The sequence below is a fragment of the Caretta caretta genome, chromosome 22 (genome assembly GCF_965140235.1).
Source record: "Caretta caretta isolate rCarCar2 chromosome 22, rCarCar1.hap1, whole genome shotgun sequence".
NCBI classification, from domain to species: Eukaryota; Metazoa; Chordata; order Testudines; family Cheloniidae; genus Caretta; species Caretta caretta.
Genome location: NC_134227.1, coordinates 2,798,105 through 2,818,939, shown reverse-complemented (window position 1 = coordinate 2,818,939; position 20,835 = coordinate 2,798,105). Strand labels below are relative to the sequence as shown.

General features: G+C 48.1%; 2 non-coding genes across 2 annotated transcripts; one reads left to right on the top strand and one right to left on the bottom strand.

Moving 5' to 3' along the window:
• The first annotated feature begins 10,312 nt into the window (after positions 1-10,312).
• Positions 10,313-10,384, top strand: TRNAQ-CUG (transfer RNA glutamine (anticodon CUG)). Its single transcript has one exon. It is a non-coding gene; the product is annotated as a tRNA-Gln (tRNA).
• Positions 10,385-12,518: 2,134 nt separating this feature from the next.
• Positions 12,519-12,600, bottom strand: TRNAL-CAA (transfer RNA leucine (anticodon CAA)). Its single transcript has one exon. It is a non-coding gene; the product is annotated as a tRNA-Leu (tRNA).
• Between the last annotated feature and the right edge of the window lie 8,235 nt (positions 12,601-20,835).

Sequence of the window (20,835 nt, the reverse complement as noted above, 5' to 3'; positions counted from 1 at the left end):
ACACTATCAGAGGCTCGTTCACCTGCACATCCACCAATGTGATATATGCCATCATGTGCCAGCAATGCCCCTCTGCCATGTACATTGGTCAAACTGGACAGTCTCTACGTAAAAGAATAAATGGACACAAATCAGATGTCAAGAATTATAACATTCATAAACCAGTCGGAGAACACTTCAATCTCTCTGGTCACGCAATCACAGACATGAAGGTCGCTATCTTAAAACAAAAAAACTTCAAATCCAGACTCCAGCGAGAAACTGCTGAATTGGAATTCATTTGCAAATTGGATACTATTAATTTAGGCTTAAATAGAGACTGGGAGTGGCTAAGTCATTATGCAAGGTAGCCTGTTTCCTCTTGTTTTTTCCTACCCCCCCCCCAGATGTTCTGGTTTAACTTGGATTTAAACTTGGAGAGTGGTCAGTTTAGATGAGCTATTACCAGCAGGAGAGTGAGTTTGTGTGTGTATGGGGGTGGGGGGGATGTGAGAAAACCTGGATCTATGCAGGAAATAGCCCGACTTGATTATGTAAAGAGTTGTCACTTTGGATGGGCTAGCACCAGCAGGAGAGTGAATTTGTGTGGGGGGGTGGAGGGTGAGAAAACCTGGATTTGTGCTGGAAATGGCCCACCTGTTGATCACTTTAGATAAGCTATTACCAGCAGGACAGTGGGGTGGGAGGAGGTATTGTTTCATATTCTCTGTGTGTATATAAAGTCTGCTGCAGTTTCCACGGTATACATCTGATGAAGTGAGCTGTAGCTCACGAAAGCTCATGCTCAAATAAATTGGTTAGTCTCTAAGGTGCCACAAGTCCTCCTTTTCTTTTCACAGGAGAGTGCATCAGCCACTTTGTTAGAAGCTCCTTAGATGTGTTGGATGCCAAAATCAAAATCTTGGAGAGCTGAACTCCACTGATAAGTTTTTTGTAATTTCTCGTGGCGGTATGAAGCCACTGTAGTGCAGCATGGTCGGTTTGCAGGTGGAAACGCCGTCCCCAAACATATGGGCATAGCTTTTCCAGGGCATAGACAAAGGTGTAACATTCTTTTTCAGTGACTGAGCAGTTGCTTTCCCTCTCACACAGTTTTTTGCTGAGAAACACTACAGGGTGGAATTCTTGATCAGGTTCTTTCTGCATTAAAACTGCTCCCACAGCACGCTCGGATGCATCTGTGGTTACTAGGAACGGTTTGTCAAAGCCTGGGGCCCTTAGTACAGGGTCAGACATGAGTGTCGCTTTAAGGTGGTTAAAGGCCTTCTGACACTTTTCGGTCCACTGAACGGCATTTGGCTGTTTCTTTTTGGTTAGGTCTGTCAGTGGGGCAGCGATTTGGCTGTATTGCGGTACAAATAATCTGTAATAACCGGACAAGCCGAAGAAGGATTGAACCTATTTCTTTGACTTTGGGACAGGCCACTTTTGGATAGCATCCACTTTGGCCTGTAGGGGGCTGATAGTTCCTTGACCCACCTGGTGTCCAAGGTAAGTCACTCTGTTTAGGCCTATTTGACACTTCTTAGCCTTAACAGTTAGTCCTGCCTCCCTTATGCGCTCAAGGACTTTTTGTAGATGTTCCAGGTGTTCTGCCCAGGAATCCGAAAATATGGCCACATCGTCAAGGTAGGCAACTGCATATTCTCCTAATCCCGCTAGGAGACCATCTACAAGTCTTTGGAAGGTGGCGGGTGCATTTCGCAGCCCGAAAGGGAGGACATTAAATTCATACAGCCCGAGATGTGTTGTGAAGGCTGACCTTTCCTTGGCGGATTGATCTAGCGGTACCTGCCAGTACCCCTTGGTTAAGTCCAAGGTAGAGATGAACTGGGCCCGTCCCAGGTTCTCTAATAGTTCATCTGTAGATGGCATTGGATAGTTGTCTGGGTGAGATACAGCATTTAGCTTACAGTAGTCCATGCAAAAATGTATCCCCCCATCTGGTTTGGGAACTAGAACCACTGGAGATGCCCATGCACTTCCAGAGGGGTGGATTACACCCATCTGTAACATATCCTGGATCTCCCATTCTATAGCAGTTTTAGCTTGAGGAGACACCCGGTAAGGTTGGATTTTAATTGGGTGAGCATTACCTGTGTCAATGGAGTGGTATGTCCGTTCAGTCAGTCCTGGGGTGGCTGAGAACGTTGGCGCATAGCTAGTGCACAGCTCCTTGATCTGCTGTCGCTGCATACACCCAATGGTCATGGAGAGGTTCACCTCTTCCACACCACCAGCACTTTTTCCTTCGCAGTAGACACCTTCAGGCCACTCAGCATCGTCTCCTCCCTGGGCTGTAAACTGACAAACCTTTAATTCTCTGGAATAAAAGGGCTTTAGGGTATTAATATGGTACACCTTAGGCTTTCGGTTGGAGGTGGGGAATGCTATCAGATAATTAATGGCTCCTAGGCGCTCCTGGACCATGAATGGCCCTTCCCACGATGCTTCCATTTTATTGGCCTGGAGCACCTTTAAGACCATGACCTGGTCCCCTACTTTGAAGGAACGCTCTCTGGCATGTTTATCATACCAGGCTTTTTGCTCTTTTTGAGCATCCTGTAAGTTTTCTTTAGCAAGGGCTAGAGAGGTTCAGAGGGTGTTTTGTAGGTTGGTTAGAAAGTCCAGAATGTTAGTTCTTGGAGAAGGTGTAAATCCCTCCCTTTGCTGTTTCACGAACTGTAATGGCCTCTTAACCTCACGGCCATATACAAGTTCAAATGGGGAAAACCCTAAACTGGGACGTGGTACAGCTCTGTAGGCAAAGAGCAAGTGCTGCAACACTAGGTCCCAATCATTGGAGTGCTCATTTACGAATTTACGTATCATGGCCCCCCAAGTTCCATTAAACTTCTCCACCATGCCATTTGTTTGATGGTGGTAAGGAGTGGCAACCAAGTGATTTACCCCATGAGCTTCCCAAAGGTTTTCCATAGTTCCCACCAGGAAATTAGTCCCTGCATCTGTGAGGATGTCGGAGGGCCAACCTACCTTTGCAAAAATGTCTGCTAGTGCCTGGCACACACTTTTAGCCCTGGTGTTGCTTAGAGCCACTGCTTCTGGCCATCGGGTGGCAAAATCCATGAAAGTCAGTATGTACTGCTTTCCTGTGGGTGTCTTTTTTCGGAAAGGACCCAGAATATCCACAGCTACTCGCTGAAATGGAACTTCAATGATGGGAAGTGCCTGGAGAGGGGCTTTGACCTGGTCTTGGGGTTTTCCCACTCTTTGGCATACTTCACAATATAGGACATAGGTAGAAACATCCTTGCCCATTCCCTCCCAGTGGAATGACCCCCCAAAACGGTCTTTGGTCCTGTTCACCCCAGCATGGCCACTAGGGTGAGCATGGGCTAAGCTCAAGAGCTTGTCCCGGTATTTAGTTGGAACTGCCAACTGTCTCTGAGGATGCCAGTCTTCCTGGTGTCCACCAGAAAGAGTTTCCTTGTATAAAAGTCCTTTTTCTACAACAAACTTGGATCGATTAGAAGAGCTGAGCGGCGGTGGGTTGGTCTGTGCCACCGTCCAAGCTCTCTGGAGCCTTTCATCTGCTTTCTGTTCGGTCTGGAACTGTTCCCTTGATGCTGGAGACATCAGTTCCTCATCGGATTGTGGACCTATACTTGGTCCCTCTGGAAGCGATGTAGGGGATGGGGCTGTTTCCATTGACTGTGAACAGCTCTCCGCTGGGACACTATGTTGGGGTTCAAGCTCCGGCTGAGCCTCTTGTTTAGGTCTGCTGCTGGTTCAGGTTCGGTGGGGGCCTCTGGTGTTGAGGTTGCAAGTACTGGATTCCATGCTGGCAATGGGTCTGGTACTGGTTGTTCTCTGGTTCCGGATCTGGCACTGGTTCCATCTGGGTCCCTGGTACTGGATCCACTGCTGCTGTTGCAGGCATTGGCCTGGGGTCCGGGTCCATCACCTCTGACCGGGTTCTGATAGAAATTTCCGGAACAGAGCTAGGCACGACAGCTTATCATAGAATCATAGAATATCAGGGTTGGGAGGGACCTCAGGAGGTCATCTAGTCCAACTCCCTGCTCAAAGCAGGACCAATCCCCAATTAAATCATCCCAGCCAGGGCTTTGTCAAGCCTGACCTTAAAAACTTCTAAGGAAGGAGATTCTACCTCCTCCCTAGGTAACACATTCCAGTGTTTCACCACCCTCCTAGTGAAAAAGTTTTTCCTAATATCCAACCTAAACCTCCCCCACTGCAACTTGAGACCATTACTCCTTGTCCTGTCCTCTTCTACCACTGAGAATAGTCTAGAACCATCCTCTCTGGAAACACCTCTCAGGTAGTTGAAAGCAGCTATCAAATCCCCCCTCATTCTTCTCTTCTGCAGACTGAACAATCCCAGTTCCCTCAGCCTCTCCTCAGAAGTCATGTGTTCCAGACCCCTAATCATTTTTGTTGCCCTTCGCTGGACTCTCTCCAATTTACCCACATCCTTCTTGTAGAGTGGGGCCCAAAACTGGACACAGTACTCCAGATGAGGCCTCACCAATTCCAAATAGAGGGGGACGATCGTGTCCCTCGATCTGCTCGCTATGTCCCTACTTATACATCGCAAAATGCCATTGGCCTTCTTGGCAAAAAGGGCACACTGTTGACTCATATCCAGCTTCTCGTCCACTGTCACCCCTAGGTCCTTTTCCGCAGAACTGCTGCCTAGCCATTCGGTCCCTAGTCTGTAGCGGTGCATTGGGTTCTTCTGTCCTAAGTGCAGGACCCTGCACTTATCCTTATTGAACCTCATCAGATTTCTTTTGGCCCAATCCTCCAATTTGTCTAGGTCCCTCTGTATCCTATCCCTGCCCTCCAGTGTATCTACCACTCCTCCCAGTTTAGTATCATCCACAAATTAGCTGAGAGTGCAATCCACACCATTCTCCAGATCATTTATGAAGATATTGAACAAAACCGGCCCCAGGGCCGACCCCTGGGGCACTCCACTTGACACCGGCTGCCAACTAGACATGGAGCCATTGATCACTACCTGTTGAGCCCGACAATCTAGCCAACTTTCTACCCACCTTATAGTGCATTCATCCAGCCCATACTTCTTTAACTTGCTGACAAGAATACTGTGGGAGACCGTGTCAAAAGCTTTGCTAAAGTCAAGAAACAATACATCCGCTGCTTTCCCTTCATCCACAGAACCAGTAATCTCATCATAGAAGGCGATTAGATTAGTCAGGCATGACCTTCCCTTGGGGAATCTATGCTGACTGTTCCTGATCAATTTCCTCTCATGTAAGTGCTTCAGGATTGATTCTTTGAGGACCTGCTCCATGATTTTTCCGGGGATTGAGGTGAGGCTGACTGGCCTGTAGTTCCCAGGATCCTCCTTCTTCCCTTTTTTAAGGCTTGTTTAGCCTGGATGCGGTTGACCATTCCCACCCTCTTGGCCCGCTTCACATGGTTGGCCAAGTCTTCCCCCAACATCATGGGGATGGGATAATGATCACAGACTGCAAAAGTCCACGTTCCTGACCAGTCCTTGTACTGGACAGGCAACTTGGCTGTAGGGAAATTGAAAGAGTTGGACTTGAAGGGTTGAATCGTCGCTTAAATCTCTGGATTGATTAAATAGGGGTCCATTAAGGAAGCATGGATAGTTGACACTTGTGCTCCGGTGTCCCTCCACGTGGTGACCTTCTTCCCGTCCACACTCACAGTTTCCCTCCGCTCCAAAGGTATCTGGGAGGTATCTGGGCCTGCGGATCTCTGGTGTAATTCTCGTGCAATGAACTGTAATCTGTTGCGGTTCTTGGACAGTTGGCCTTTACATGCCCCAGCTCGTTACATTTAAAACATCGTCCAGCTGTCGGGTCACTGGGGCGAGGCGGGTTGCTGGAGAACAGGGTGGTGGGATGATAAGGTGTCTGGAGGGTTCTTTGGGAGGTAGGTGGGGCCTTGTGTGGCTCCCGGTAATCGGGTGTGGTCTGGGGTTGTCCCTTCTGGTCTCCGCTCCAACTGCAACCAGTTTTCTTCTTCTCTGCCACCTCCACCCATCTGGCTCCAATCTCTGCTGCCTCGATTACAGTTTTGGGCTTCCCATCTAGGATGTATCTTTCTATTTCCTCAGGAAGACCCTCTCACAATTGTTCCATTTGCATTAGGAAGGGCAAATTTACTGGAGATTCAACACTTGCTCCTGATATCCAGGCACCCCAATGTTTCACAATATAGTAGACATGTCGGGTAAATGACACCTCTGGTTTCCACCTTAGGGCTCTGAACCTCTGATGAGACTGCTCGGGTGTTATCCCCGTTCTGACTCTCGCCTTGGATTTAAACAGTTCATACTTGTTCATGTGTTCTTTAGGCATTTCAGCCGCCACCTCGGCTGAGGGTCCACTGAGCTGCGGCCACAGCTCTACCATGTATTGGTCGGTAGAGATGCTGTACCCAAGGCAGGCCCTTTCGAAATTTTCTAAGAAGGTCTCCGTATCTAAGAAGGCCTCCAGGCATTGCCTGCCTTGTAGGTGGGGAACTTTCTGGGATGGGAAGTGGTACTTGGAGAAGGATTGCTCGGGTTTGTTGGTGTATTCTGCTGAGCCTTTATCTTCTCCATCTCCTCCACATGCTTCCTCTCTTTTTCCTTCTCCTCCAGTTCTTTGGCCCTTGCCTCCATTTCCCTCCTGTGGGTAGCCTCCTGTACCTCCTTCTCCAGCCTCAGGAGTTCTATCTGTCTTTCATGTTCCTTTTGTTTTTTCTCAGCCTGAAATCTGGCTAATTCCAGCTTTTGTTGAGTTGTGGATTCTGTCATCCTAACCTCTCTGTTTTTAACTAACGTTACACCCAAGGTTTAGAAATAAAGAAACAAAACTTGCCTGTAAAATTTTGCTGTGCTGGAATAGGATACCTATTCTCTGATAGTGATTGTCAGCCTACAGAAAAAGACAATTCCCTTTGTCTCTCCTCTGGCCCCAAATCAAAGGAAAAAACCTCCAACTACTTGGAAACCTGTTTACCAGGACCCCAAAGGAAAAAAAATTCCTTTTCAAACCTGCGCTTCTTGTAAAAAAAAAATCAAAATCCTAAAAAAAAAAACCCTGCCACTTTTGTCTCTAGGGAAATGGGTAGAACACTCCCCCCCCCCCCCATTTACTTTTTGGGGAAAAAAACCTCTGGTTTGTGAAGACTGTGAATTTCCATGCAGGAGTTAATTACTCTGCCTCCAGGCAAAGAAAACCTGTAATTCACAAAGATAATCCCCTTTTGTCTCTGCTCTGGCCCCAAAGCAGAGAAAAAACTCGCTGCTTTCAGTGGGACCTCCTTTCCAGCAGCCCCAAAGGGAAAAAATATTTCCTTTTTAAAATCTGTTTTTCTGGTTCAAAAAATCTCAAATTGATTTCAAAAGGATTTCAGGTTAATCCAACCACTCTGCCACCATGTCAAGGTTCCTTCCCCACTCTGAACTTTAGGGTACAGATGTGGGGACCTTCATGAAAACCTCCTAAGCTTAGTTTTACCAGCTTAGGTTAAAACTTCCCCAAGGTACAAATTAATTTTACACTTTGCCCTTGGAATTTCCACTGCCACCACCAAACTTTAACTGGGTTTACTGGGAAAACGTAATTTGGACACTTCTTTCCCCCCAAAATCCTCCCAATCCTTCCACCCTACTTCCTGGGGAAGGTTTGGAAAAAATCCTCACCAATTTGCATAGGTGACCACACACCCAAACCCTTGGATCTTAGAACAATGAAAAAGCATTCAGTTTTCTTACAAGAAGACTTTTAATAGAAGTAAAGGAATCACCTCTGTAAAATCAGGATGGTAGATAGCTTCCAGGGTAATTAGATTCAAAACATAGAGAAACCTTCTAGGCAAAACCTTAAGTTACAAAAAAGACACACAGACAGGAATAGTCATTCTATTCAGCACAGTTCTTTTCTCAGCCATTTAAAGAAATCATAATCTAACACATACCTAGCTAGATTACTTACTAAAAGTTCTAAGACTCCATTTCTGTTTTGTCCCTGGCAAAAGCAGCATACAGACAGACACAGACCTTTTGTTTCTCTCCCTCCTCCCAGCTTTTGAAAGTCTCTTGTCTCCTCATTGGTCATTTTGGTCAGGTGCCAGCGAGGTTACCTTTAGCTTCTTAACCCTTTACAGGTGAGAGGATTTTTCCTCTGGCCAGGAGGGATTTTAAAGGGGTTTACCCTTCCCTTGATATTTATGACAGCATCCCAGAGCCTGCACCACAGACCCCCTCCCCCACCCAATCTGCCGTTTGAGAGCCTTAGGCAGGTGGGGGGCAGAGTTTTTGGGGGGTGGAGTTTTGGGGAGTGGTTTCTGGGCAGCATGGGTGACATTATTGGCCAAATGGGAGAATTTGAGGATTGACACTGGCCCTAAGGTAAAGTGAGTTTGAGACCCTGCTTTAAGGCATTGGAGCAATGCTGGGGAGATGGAAGGGCACAGAGCTGGGGAGCAGTGTGTGCTCCAAGGAAAGTTGTTGTTGTGCTCTGGTGACACAGGGCGGGTGTGGGGATTTTGTAAGCTGTGGGGCTTGTAGAGAGATAAAGTTCACTAACCCCCAGGTTGAAAACTTTTCCTGCTGCAGGAGTCCTTTGTTGAGAGTGTAGCTCACTGGTTGAATAGTTGCCTGCAGGGCAATGGGTTCCTAGTTCAAATCCAAATGCTTCCCTTTAAAAACTTTTTCAAATGAAAATCGATTTCCAGACCCGTCTCCAGTGTGTTCAGGAGTCCGCTGAATGGGGATGCTTGAAATCATAGAATCATAGAATATTAGGGTTGGAAGGGACCCCAGAAGGTCATCTAGTCCAACCCCTGCTCGAAGCAGGACCAATTCCCAGTTAAATCATCCCAGCCAGGGCTTGTATGTAAACACTCAGCAGTTCCCCTTGCAATATATAGAAAACCCAGCAGAGCTGTCCAGCAGCTGAAGTCCACTCCAGTCCTCGCGTCTCAAAGAGGGTCACTCTGTATTTGGGGCATGTGCGACACCTCTGGGACGATGAAAGGTGAAAAATGCTGGATTCAATGACAGCTGAGACCACAGGAGGGGAAGGTGAATGGCAGAACTGCACAGAGTCATAACACTCAGACCTGGGGCTTCACTGTCACTACCCCTGTGTTTGCCCTCATTTATATCCTAAGAAACACACCCTTCCCCCTCCCACACACACTGTCACACCCAACCTTTTCCCCTGGAGCCCACCCCAACCCTACCCTACCCCTCTCCCACACACACGCCATGGGACACAGCCTCTCTGTGACTCACCCAGGTCGGGACTTGCCTCTGCATTGCCCCAACAGGGGACCAGTGAGCCTACAAATAGAAAAGACTTCCCTTCCCTTCTTCAGAGTCTCGTTAACCTCACCCAGGAGAAGTTTTAGCACCGGGTGGCTCAAAGCACCAACCTTCCCCTCCGCAGCGGAAGGTGGGAACCAGCTCGATCACACGGAAGGAGGCTCCCCACCTCTGTTGCTGCCATCCTGCAGCATTTAATATGGATTTGTTTTAGATAATGCAACCCCCTCATCCGTACATACATTCATGGAACAAGGAGAGAAGCCCCTAACTAGGGGTTCCACTGGTGCAATGGGTTAGCACATAGTACTTATAGAGCAGTCCTGTCTGGAATAGTGCTGAGGTTTTGAATTCAAACCTCACCTGGAGCACTGGTTTTCTTTAAGCAAATGGCTTCTGCCAATCATTTTGCCCTGTGGAAAATACAATCCCAGCTCAGAAGACACTGAGGTCCCTCCCTTTTCCGAGTGCAGGGCAGATTTCACACATCTACAATGCTCTGTTATCCACCAGCCACCTGTGTCAGGAGGGGTCAAGCAGATCCCAGAGCATGGCTCATTCTGTGATTCTTCACTCCCTGACCCTCCTCAATCTTTGCTCCCCAAACCACCTTTGGGAACACCCTCTTGGCTATGAGACTCAAACTCTGCCTGTGTGTGTGGTTTTTGTTCATACCTGTATGGGGCTGTGCAGTGTGTGATTTTCTCTTTCTCTCTGTGTGTATCTTCATGTGTAAATTCACTGTAACTTTGCAAAATATCCACAGCTTTGCCAATTTTCACCAGGAATTTTTCTCAATCAAAAATTGTCACTTGTTCCCTACCTGTTGGTGACCATTGCCCCAGGGCACTGTCACACTCAGGGTCCTGATTTCCCATTGACCCTTCCCCCTTCTATTGGGACTGGGAACTAGCCAACCAAAAATCCCACTAAGTTTTAGTAAAGGGCCAACAGTCCCCTTACACAAGCCAGCCCTGTGAGGGTCACTGATGGACATAGAAAGCAGCAGAGGCTGGTCCCATGGTGTAATGGTCAGCACTCAGGACTCTGAATCCTGCAATCTGAGTTCAAATCTCAGTGGGACCTCGTGGTAAATCCCTGGAGCTCAAAGTGCTCCTGTCTCCGGCTGAGCAAGAGCAAGTTGTTTACCTTCTACTGGTGACTCGTACCCACTGGAGCGAGGTGTTTGAGTGGGATGGCTGCCATTGTTTGGGGCTCTGGAACTGGCTACTGATGCCTGCAGTCCTGTGGTTTGACCTGGTGGTTGGGATTCTCACCGCTTCACCTGATCCCCACATGTTTGGCCCTTGCGCTTGCTGTCACACTTTTCATCTTGCCCGCATGGTGCATGAGGTAAGGAGTGCCAGGGCCAGTCATCATAGTCAGGATCAGAAAGGAGGGAGGAAGAGTCCCAGGCTGGAGCCCAGCGCACCTCTCCTCCTTTGGACACCTGGAGCAGAGGAGGTTGGTGCTGAGAGCTCCAAGGGAAGGTTTATAAGCCACAGAGCAACATAGGATAGGGCAAGAGGAGGGGAGGACCATGCCTATGCATGGCCAGCAGACGGGCATATGACACCTGGCCGCCAGCCTGCTCCCTGCTGTGCCAAACACCCACTGAAGGCCACCCAGAGACCAGCATGTGGGGTGGCTTCTGATGCTCAGTGGCCAGCATCAGAAGATGGTAGGAAAGCAGGGCCACCCCCTGGTGGGGCCTCTGACCGTTCCCACTCAGGTGCTCACTTTTGCAGTGGGGCAGGAGATTTTACCCCAAGAGGCTTTTCCCTAGCTGGCGAGAAGCAGAGAAACACCCAGCTCCAAAGGCACTATTTAGCCCCCTCAGGCACAGGGACAGCCGCACATTTGGAGGAGGGATACTGCTCTACACGCTAGCCCGGTCATCTGTCCATTTACATTGGCAAGTCAGGAATGGCAAAGGCTAGACTGGACGTACCTCGGGCTCACGCCCTAGGCTTTGTAACTCCCAAACCCAACTCCTTCCCGGGGGTCTAGCTGAAGCCAGAGCATTGGCCTGAACAGCCAAGAAGAGGATCCAGACCTGAAGAAAGCAGGACTTTCAGCACTAAGGAAAAACTGCACAAGTCCAACCATGAAGGGACTTAACCCTCAATCACCTCATCTGAAGTCATGTGCCTTATCCATTAGGCCACGTGGTCACAGGAGAGATGCCTCTCCAAACACTTCTTTGGAAAGGTGGACACTGTGTTTCTCAGGTCAGCTACTGAGGGGGGCAGAGGCTCTCTGGGCACAAGAAGTCGAATTCCCAGCGAGACATGAGACTTAATTGTATGGAGCCAGGTGCAGGACTTTGAATTAAGGGAGGCTTAGGCATGGGGGATTGGGGTGCAGCAGGTGGGCCGGCTGTCTAGGTGCAGATTTATTGACCCTGAGGTGCAGGAGGGAGGAAGAGGAGGAGGAATCGGCAGTGGCCGTGGAGAAAAAGAGGATGGGGAGAGGCTCTCAGCAAGCCTGACCAGCTCAGTCCACAGAGCATCAGGCTTTTAATGGGCGGGACCAGGGTTCAAGCCCCTGTCCAGGCAACTCAGCTCTTGCGTGCCAGGAGCCAAATCATTCCTGGTGGTGTCCAGAGCCATGTGTGGGAAAGGGAGGTTGAGACTTGTGCACCCTGCTCTGTGGCAGGGATCCTGGTAGCTCAGGCTCAGGGAAGTCTTCTGTACTCAGAGGTGCTGACTTTGAGACTTCCTGGGGCTTGCTTGACCTCTGCCCCAAACCCCCACTCTGTCCTATTTCTTCCTCCTGCACACGGGATCACTGGCAGGTGGGAGGTGCTGAAGAAGAGGAGCTTGTGGGCTAGGCCTGCTAGCAGGTGGGAGGTACTGTGAGGAGCTGGCTGCCAGTGGGTGCTGAGCAGCTCTTGTTTTGTTTCCGTTGGTGCTGCAGCCCTGTAGCACTCATTGAGTCGGCACCTCTGGCTGCACTGACGGCTCCCTTCACACTCTAGAGAGAGGAACAGAACCAGGGTTATGGCTGATCTATGGGGCAGGGGGCGTTAGGTGAGTGGCAGAGGCTTCAGGTGCTGAGAGTTAGTCTGACGCCTCAGGGACACAGTGTAAGGTGGTGTCCCAGGGATCTCTATGAAAGGAGCAGAACAGGATTTACTTGGGGTTGGGAGAGAATTGAGAGGGTCTCAGGGGTTGTAGAGAGTATTGCCCAGGTTAGAGACTGGCTAAAAGACAGGCCTTGCTGTGAGCAAGATTCAAACCTGCGCAGGGGAACCCTTTTGGATTTTGACTCCAATGCCTTCACCACTTGGCCATCGCAGCTGCGAGCACACTAGTGCTTCAATGCCACAGAAATTGGTAAATAATCACAGTGTCCAGGCTTGAAAAGAAAAGGAGGACTTGTGGCACCTTAGAGACTAACAAATGTATTAGAACATAAGCTTTTGTGAGCTACAGCTCACTTCATCGAATGCACGCAGTGGAAACTATAGTGTGGAGATTTATATACACAGAGAACATGAAACAATGGGTGAGGGATTCTAGATGGACTCCTCCTGAAGGTCGAAACAGCAGACTGGACTTCTACATAGAGTGCTTCCGCCGACGTGCACGGGCTGAAATTGTGGAAAAGCAGCATCACTTGCCCCATAACCTCAGCCATGCGGAACGCAATGCCATCCACAGCCTCAGAAACAACTCTGACATCATAATCAAAAAGGCTGACAAAGGAGGTGCTGTTGTCATCATGAATAGGTCGGAATATGAACAAGAGGCTGCTCGGCAGCTCTCCAACACGAGTTTCTACAAGCCATTACCCTATGATCCCACTGAGAGTTACCAAAAGCAACTACAGCATTTGCTCAAGAAACTTCCTGAAAAAGCACAAGATCAAATCCGCACAGACACACCCCTGGAACCCCGACCTGGGATATTCTATCTACTACCCAAGATCCATAAACCTGGAAATCCTGGGCGCCCCATCATCTCAGGCATTGGCACCCTGACAGCAGGATTGTCTGGCTATGTAGACTCCCTCCTCAGGCCCTACGCTACCAGCACTCCCAGCTACCTTCGAGACACCACTGACTTCCTGAGGAAACTTCAATCCATCGGTGATCTTCCTGATAACACCATCCTGGCTACTATGGATGTAGAAGCCCTCTACACCAACATTCCACACAAAGATGGACTACAAGCCGTCAAGAACACTATCCCCGATAATGTCACGGCTAACCTGGTGGCTGAACTTTGTGACTTTGTCCTTACCCATAACTATTTCACATTTGGAGACAATGTATACCTTCAGATCAGCGGCACTGCTATGGGTACCCGCATGGCCCCACAGTATGCCAACATTTTTATGGCTGATTTAGAACAACGCTTCCTCAGCTCTCGTCCCCTAAAGCCCCTACTCTACTTGCGCTATATTGATGACATCTTCATCATCTGGACCCATGGAAAAGAAGCCCTTGAGGAATTCCACCACGACTTCACCAATTTCCATCCCACCACCAACCTCAGCCTGGTCCAGTCCACACAAGAGATCCACTTCCTGGACACTACAGTGCTAATAAACAATGGCCACATAAACACCACCCTATACCGGAAACCTACTGACCGCTATTCCTACCTGCATGCCTCCAGCTTTCACCCTGACCACACCACACGATCCATCGTCTACAGCCAAGCTCTGCGATACAACCGCATTTGCTCCAACCCCTCAGACAGAGACAAACACCTACAAGATCTCTGTCAAGCTTTCTTACAACTACAATACCCACCTGCAGAAGTAAAGAAACAGATTGATAGAGCCAGAAGAGTTCCCAGAAGTTACCTACTACAGGACAGGCCTAACAAAGAAAATAACAGAACGCCACTAGCGGTCACCTTCAGCCCCCAACTAAAACCCCTCCAACGCATTATTAAGGATCTACAACCTATCCTAAAGGATGACCCAACACTCTCACAAGTCTTGGGAGACAGGCCAGTCCTTGCCTACAGACAGCCCCGCAACCTGAAGCAAATACTCACCAACAACCACATACCACACAACAGAACCACTAACCCAGGAACTTATCCTTGCAACAAAGCCCGTTGCCAATTGTGCCCACATATCTATTCAGGGGACACCATCACAGGGCCTAATAACATCAGCCACACTATCAGAGGCTCGTTCACCTGCACATCCACCAATGTGATATATGCCATCATGTGCCAGCAATGCCCCTCTGCCATGTACATTGGTCAAACTGGACAGTCTCTACGTAAAAGAATAAATGGACACAAATCAGATGTCAAGAATTATAACATTCATAAACCAGTCGGAGAACACTTCAATCTCTCTGGTCACGCAATCACAGACATGAAGGTCGCTATCTTAAAACAAAAAAACTTCAAATCCAGACTCCAGCGAGAAACTGCTGAATTGGAATTCATTTGCAAATTGGATACTATTAATTTAGGCTTAAATAGAGACTGGGAGTGGCTAAGTCATTATGCAAGGTAGCCTGTTTCCTCTTGTTTTTTCCTACCCCCCCCCCCAGATGTTCTGGTTTAACTTGGATTTAAACTTGGAGAGTGGTCAGTTTAGATGAGCTATTACCAGCAGGAGAGTGAGTTTGTGTGTGTATGGGGGTGGGGGGGATGTGAGAAAACCTGGATCTATGCAGGAAATAGCCCGACTTGATTATGCAAAGAGTTGTCACTTTGGATGGGCTAGCACCAGCAGGAGAGTGAATTTGTGTGGGGGGTGGAGGGTGAGAAAACCTGGATTTGTGCTGGAAATGGCCCACCTGTTGATCACTTTAGATAAGCTATTACCAGCAGGACAGTGGGGTGGGAGGAGGTATTGTTTCATATTCTCTGTGTGTATATAAAGTCTGCTGCAGTTTCCACGGTAAACATCTGATGAAGTGAGCTGTAGCTCACGAAAGCTCATGCTCAAATAAATTGGTTAGTCTCTAAGGTGCCACAAGTACTCCTTTTCTTTTTGCGAATACAGACTAACACGGCTGTTCCTCTGAAACCATACACACTGTAAGGAGAGTGATCAGGAAAGGTGAGCTATTTCAGCAGGAGAGCGGGGGGGGGGGAAGGGGGTGGGATGGGGTGAGGGTGACCTTCTGTAGTGATAATCAAGGTGGGCCATTTCCAGCACTTTACAAGAACAGTAGGAGGGGAAATAAACAAGGAGAAATAGTTTTACTTTGTGTAATGACACATCCACTCCCAGTCTTTATTCAAGCCTAAGTTAGTTGTATCCAGTTTGCAAATTAATTCCAATTCAGCAGGGTCATAAATATAAAGGGAAGGGTAAACGCCTTTAAAATCCCTCCTGGCCAGAGGAAAAATCCTTTCACCTGTAAAGGGTTAAGAAGCTAGGATGACCTCGCTGGCACCTGACCAAAATGACCAATGAGGAGACAAGATACTTTCAAAAGCTGGGAGGAGGGAGAAAAGCAAAGGGTCTGTGTCGGTCTGTGGGATGCTTTTGCCAGGGACAGAACAGGAATGGAGTCTTAGAATTTAGCAAGTAATCTAGCTAGATATGCGTTAGATTATGATTTCTTTAAATGGCTGAGAAAATAAGCCTTGCTGAATGGAATGGATATTCCTGTTGTTGTGTTTTTTGTAACTTAAGGTTTTTCCTAGAGGGATTCTCTATGTTTTGAATCTAATTACCCTGTAAGGTATTTACAAGCCTGATTTTACAGAGCTAATTCTTTTTTATTTTTTCTTCTATTAAAATTCTTCTTTTAAGAAACTGTTTTTTTTTTTTTAATTTTTCTCAAGATCCAAGGGTTTGGGTCTGTGGTCACCTATGCAAATTGGTGAGGATTTTTATCAAACCTTCCCCAGAAAAAAAGGGGGTAAAATTTGGGAGGATTTTTGGGGGAAAGACGTTTCCAAGAGGCTCTTTCCTAATAAAAAACCCGGGTAGACGTTTGGTGGTGGCAGCGAAAGTCCAAGGGCTTAAATAGTTTGTACCTTGGGGAACTTTTAACATAAGTTCGTAAAAGTAAGTTTAGGAGGTTTTCATGAAGGTCCCCACATCTATACCCTAGAGTTCAGAGTGGGGAAGGAACCTTGACATGGTGGCAGAGTGGTGGGATTAACTTGAAATCATTTTGAGATCAATTTGAGATTTTTTGAACCAGAAGCCTAGATTTTAAAAGGGATTTTTTTTTCCTTTGGTCTGCTGGAAAGCAGGTTTCCAAGTGAAAACAGTTTGAGTTTTTTTTCTCTGCTTTGGGGCCAGAGCAGAGACAAAAGGGAATTGTCTTTTGTGAGCTGGAGTTTTCTCTACCTAAAGGCAGGGTAGTTAACCTCCTGCAGGGAAATTCACAAGTCTTCACAGACCTGAAGCTGTTTTTTATCGAAGAGCAACTAGAGGGGTTTTTTGCCTATTTGCCTGGAGACAAAGGTGTTAGGGTTTTGGGGGGTTTTTTGTGGATTTTTGTTGTTTTTTTGGGGGGGGGGGATTTTTCTGTAGGCTGACCATCACTATCAGAGAATATAGGTATCATATTACAGCACAGCAAAATTTAACAAGCCAAATTTTTTTGTTTGTTTGTTTTATTTCTAACTCTCGGGTGTAAAGTTAGTTAAAAATGGAGAGGTAAATATGACAGAAACCAAGAGACAGCACAAATTGGAGTTGGGCAGACTGGAGGCAGTGAAAGAGGCAGAAAAAGCCCTAGAAGCTGCCCACAGGAGAAAAATGGAGTCAGCAAAAGAGGCAGAACAACACCGAGAGGCTGCTCATAGGAGAGTTATGGAGGCAGAAAAAAAACAAGAGGCTGCCCACAAGAGAGCAGCGGATTCAAAGGAAAAAGAAATGGAGGCAAAGGCCAAATAACTGTAGGAGAAGGAAAAAGAGGGGTAGCATGCACTGGAGATGGAGGAGGCAAAGGCTCAGCAGAATATACCAACAAACCCTAGCAATCCTTCTACAGGTATCACTTCCCATCCCAGAAAGTTCCCCACCTACAAGCCAGGCAATGATACCGAGGCCTTCTTAGAAAACTTCGAAAGGGCCTGCCTTGGGAACAGCATCTCTGCAGACCAATACATGGTAGAGCTGAGGCCGCAGCTCAGTGGACCCTTAGCTGAGGTGGTGGCTGAAATGCGTAAGGAACAAATGAACCAGTATGAACTTTTTAAATCCAAGTTGAGAGTCAGAATGGGGCTAACACCCGAGCATTCCTGTCGGCAATTCAGAGCCCTAAGGTGGAATTAACTGACATGCCTACCACATTGTGAAACACTGGGATGCCTGGAAATCAGGAGCAAGTGTTAAATCTCCAGAAGATTTGCCCTTCCTCATGCAAATGGAGCAGTTCTTAGAGGGTGTTCCTGAGGAAATAGAAAGATAGATCCTAGAGGGGAAGCCCAAAACTGTAAACGAGGTGGGGGAGATTGGAGCCAAATGGGTGGAGGTGACAGAAAAGAAAAAACTGGTTACAGTTGGAGCGGATACCAGAAGGGACAACCCCAGACCACACCCTACAACCGGGGGCTGCCCAAGGCCCCAGCTACCCCTCAAAGAACCCTCCAGACACCTTATCGTCCCACCACACTGTTCTCTAGCAACCCACCTCACCCCAGTGACCCGACAGTTGGGCAATGTTTTAAATGTAACAAGCTGGGGCATGTAAATGCCAACTGCCCAAAGAACCCTGACAGATTACAGTTCATTGCTCCCGGATCACACCAGAGGTCCTCAGGCCCAGATACCTCCCAGATACCCCTGGAGCAGAGGGAAACTGTGAGTGTGGATGGGAAGAAGGTCACCGCATGGAGGGACACCGGAGCACAAGTGTCAGCTATCCGTGCTTCCTTAGTGGACCCCAATTTAATCAACCCAGAGATCCAAGTGATGATTCAACCCATTAAGTCCAACTCTTCCAATTTCCCTACAACCAAGTTGCTTGTCCAGTACCAGGGCTGGTCAGGAACGTGGACTTCTGCAGCCTATGATGATTATCCCATCCCCATGCTGTTGGGGGAAAACTTGGCCAATCATGTGAAGCGGGCCAAGAGGGTGGGAATGGTCACCCGCAGCCAGGCTAAACAAGCCGTCACGCCTAGCTCCGTTCCGGAAACTTCTACCAGGACCCAGTCAGAGGTGATGGACCCGGACCCCAGGCCAATGTCTGCAATAGCTGTAGTGGATCCAGTCCCAGAGACCCAGACAGAGCCAGTCCCAGAACCAGAACCAGCGGAACAACCAGCACCAGACCCATTGCCAGCACTGAATCCCAGTACTTGCAACCTCAACACCAGAGGGCCCCACCGAACCTGAAACACCAGCAGCCGTACCCTACACAAGAGGCTCAGCTGGAGCCTGAACCCCAACATAGTGCACCAGTGGAGAGTGGTTCACAGTCAACGGAAACCCCACTGTCCTGCTGGTAATAGCTTATCTAAAGTGATCATCAAGTTGGGCCATTTCCAGCACAAATCCAGGTTTTCGCACCCCCCCCACCCCCCTCCAGGACAGTGGGGTGGGAGGAGGTATTGTTTCATATTCTCTGTGTGTATATAAAGTCTGCTGCAGTTTCCACGGTATGCATCCGATGAAGTGAGCTGTAGCTCACGAAAGCTCATGCTCAAATAAATTGGTTAGTCTCTAAGGTGCCACAAGTCCTCCTTTTCTTTTTGCGAATACAGACTAACACGGCTGTTACTCTGAAAACAATCCAATGAGGAACTGATGCCTCCAGCATCAAGGGAACAGTTCCAGACCGAACAGGAAGCAGATGAAAGGCTCCAGAGAGCTTGGACGGTGGCACGGACCAACCACCACCTCTCAGCTCTTCTAATTGATCCAGGTTTCTTGTCGAAAGAGGACTTTTATACAAGGAAACTCTTTCTGGTGGACACCAGGAAGACTGGCATCCTCAGAGAGAGTTGGTAGTTCCAACTAAGTACCGGGACAAGCTCTTGAGCTTAGCCCATGATCATCCTAGTGGCAATGCTGGGGTGAACAGGACCAAAGACCGTTTGGGGAGGTCATTCTACTGGGAGGGAATGGGCAAGGATGTTTCTACCTCTTTCAGGTCTTGTGAGGTATGCCAAAAAGTGGGAAAACCCCAAGACCAGGTCAAAGCCCCTTTCCAGCCACTCCCCATCATTGAAGTTCCATTTCAGTGAGTAGCTGTGGATATTCTGGGTCCTTTCCGAAAAAAAACACCCAGAGGAAAGCAGTACATACTGACTTTCATGGATTTTACCACCTGATGGCCGGAAGCAGTAGCTCTAAGCAACACCAGGGCTAAAAGTGTGTGCCAGGCACTAGCAGACATTTTTGCCAGGGTAGGTTGGCCCTCCGACATCCTCACAGGTGCAGGAACTAATTTTCTGTCAGGAACTATGGAAAACCTTTGGGAAGCTCATGGGGTAAATCACTTGGTTGCCACTCCTTACCACCATCAAACAAATGGCATGGTGGAGAAGTTTAATGGAACTTGGGGGGCCATGATACGTAAATTCGTAAATGAGCACTCCAATGACTGGGACCTAGTGTTGCAGCAGTTGCTCTTTGCCTACAGAGCTGTACCACACCCCAGTTTAGGGTTTTCCCCATTTAAACTTGTATATGGCCGTGAGGTTAAGGGGCCATTACAGTTGGTGAAGCAGCAACGGGAGGGATTTACACCTTCTCCAAGAACTAACATTCTGGACTTTCTAACCAACCTCCAAAACACCCTCCAAACCTCTCTAGCCCTTGCTAAAGAAAACTTACAGGATGCTCAAAAAGAGCAAAAAGCCTGGTATGATAAACATGCCAGAGAGCGTTCCTTCAAAGTAGGGGACCAGGTCATGGTCTTAAAGGCGCTCCAGGCCCATAAAATGGAAGCGTCGTGGGAAGGGCCATTCACGGTCCAGGAGCGCCTAGGAGCCATTAATTATCTCATAGCATTTTCCACTTCCAACCGAAAGCTTAAGGTGTACCATATTAATTCCCTAAAGCCCTTTTATTCCAGAGAATTAAAGGTTTGTCAGTTTACAGCCCAGGGAGGAGACGACGCTGAGTGGCCTACTACGAAGGGGAAAGTGCTGGTGGCGTGGAAAAGGTGAACCTTGGAGTTCAGCTAAATGCTGTAACTCGCCCAGACAACTATCCAATGCCACGCACAGATGAACTATTAGAGAACCTGTGACAGGCCCAGTTCATCTCTACCTTGGACTTAACCAAGGGGTACTGGCAGGTACTGCTAGACGAATCCGTGAAGGAAAGGTCAGCCTTCACCACACATCTCGGGCTGTATGAATTTAATGTACTCCCTTTCGAGCTGCGGAAGGCACTCGCCACCTTCCAAAGACTTGTAGATGGTCTCCTAGCGGGATTAGGAGAATATGCAGTCACCTACCTTGATGATGTGGCCATATTTTCTGATTCCTGGGCAGAACAGCTGGAACATCTACAAAAAGTCCTTGAGCGCATAAGGGAGGCAGGACTAACTGTTAAGGCTAAGAAGTGTCAAATAGGCCTAAACAGAGTGACTTACCTTGGACACCAGGTGGGTTAAGGAACTGTCAACCCCTACAGGC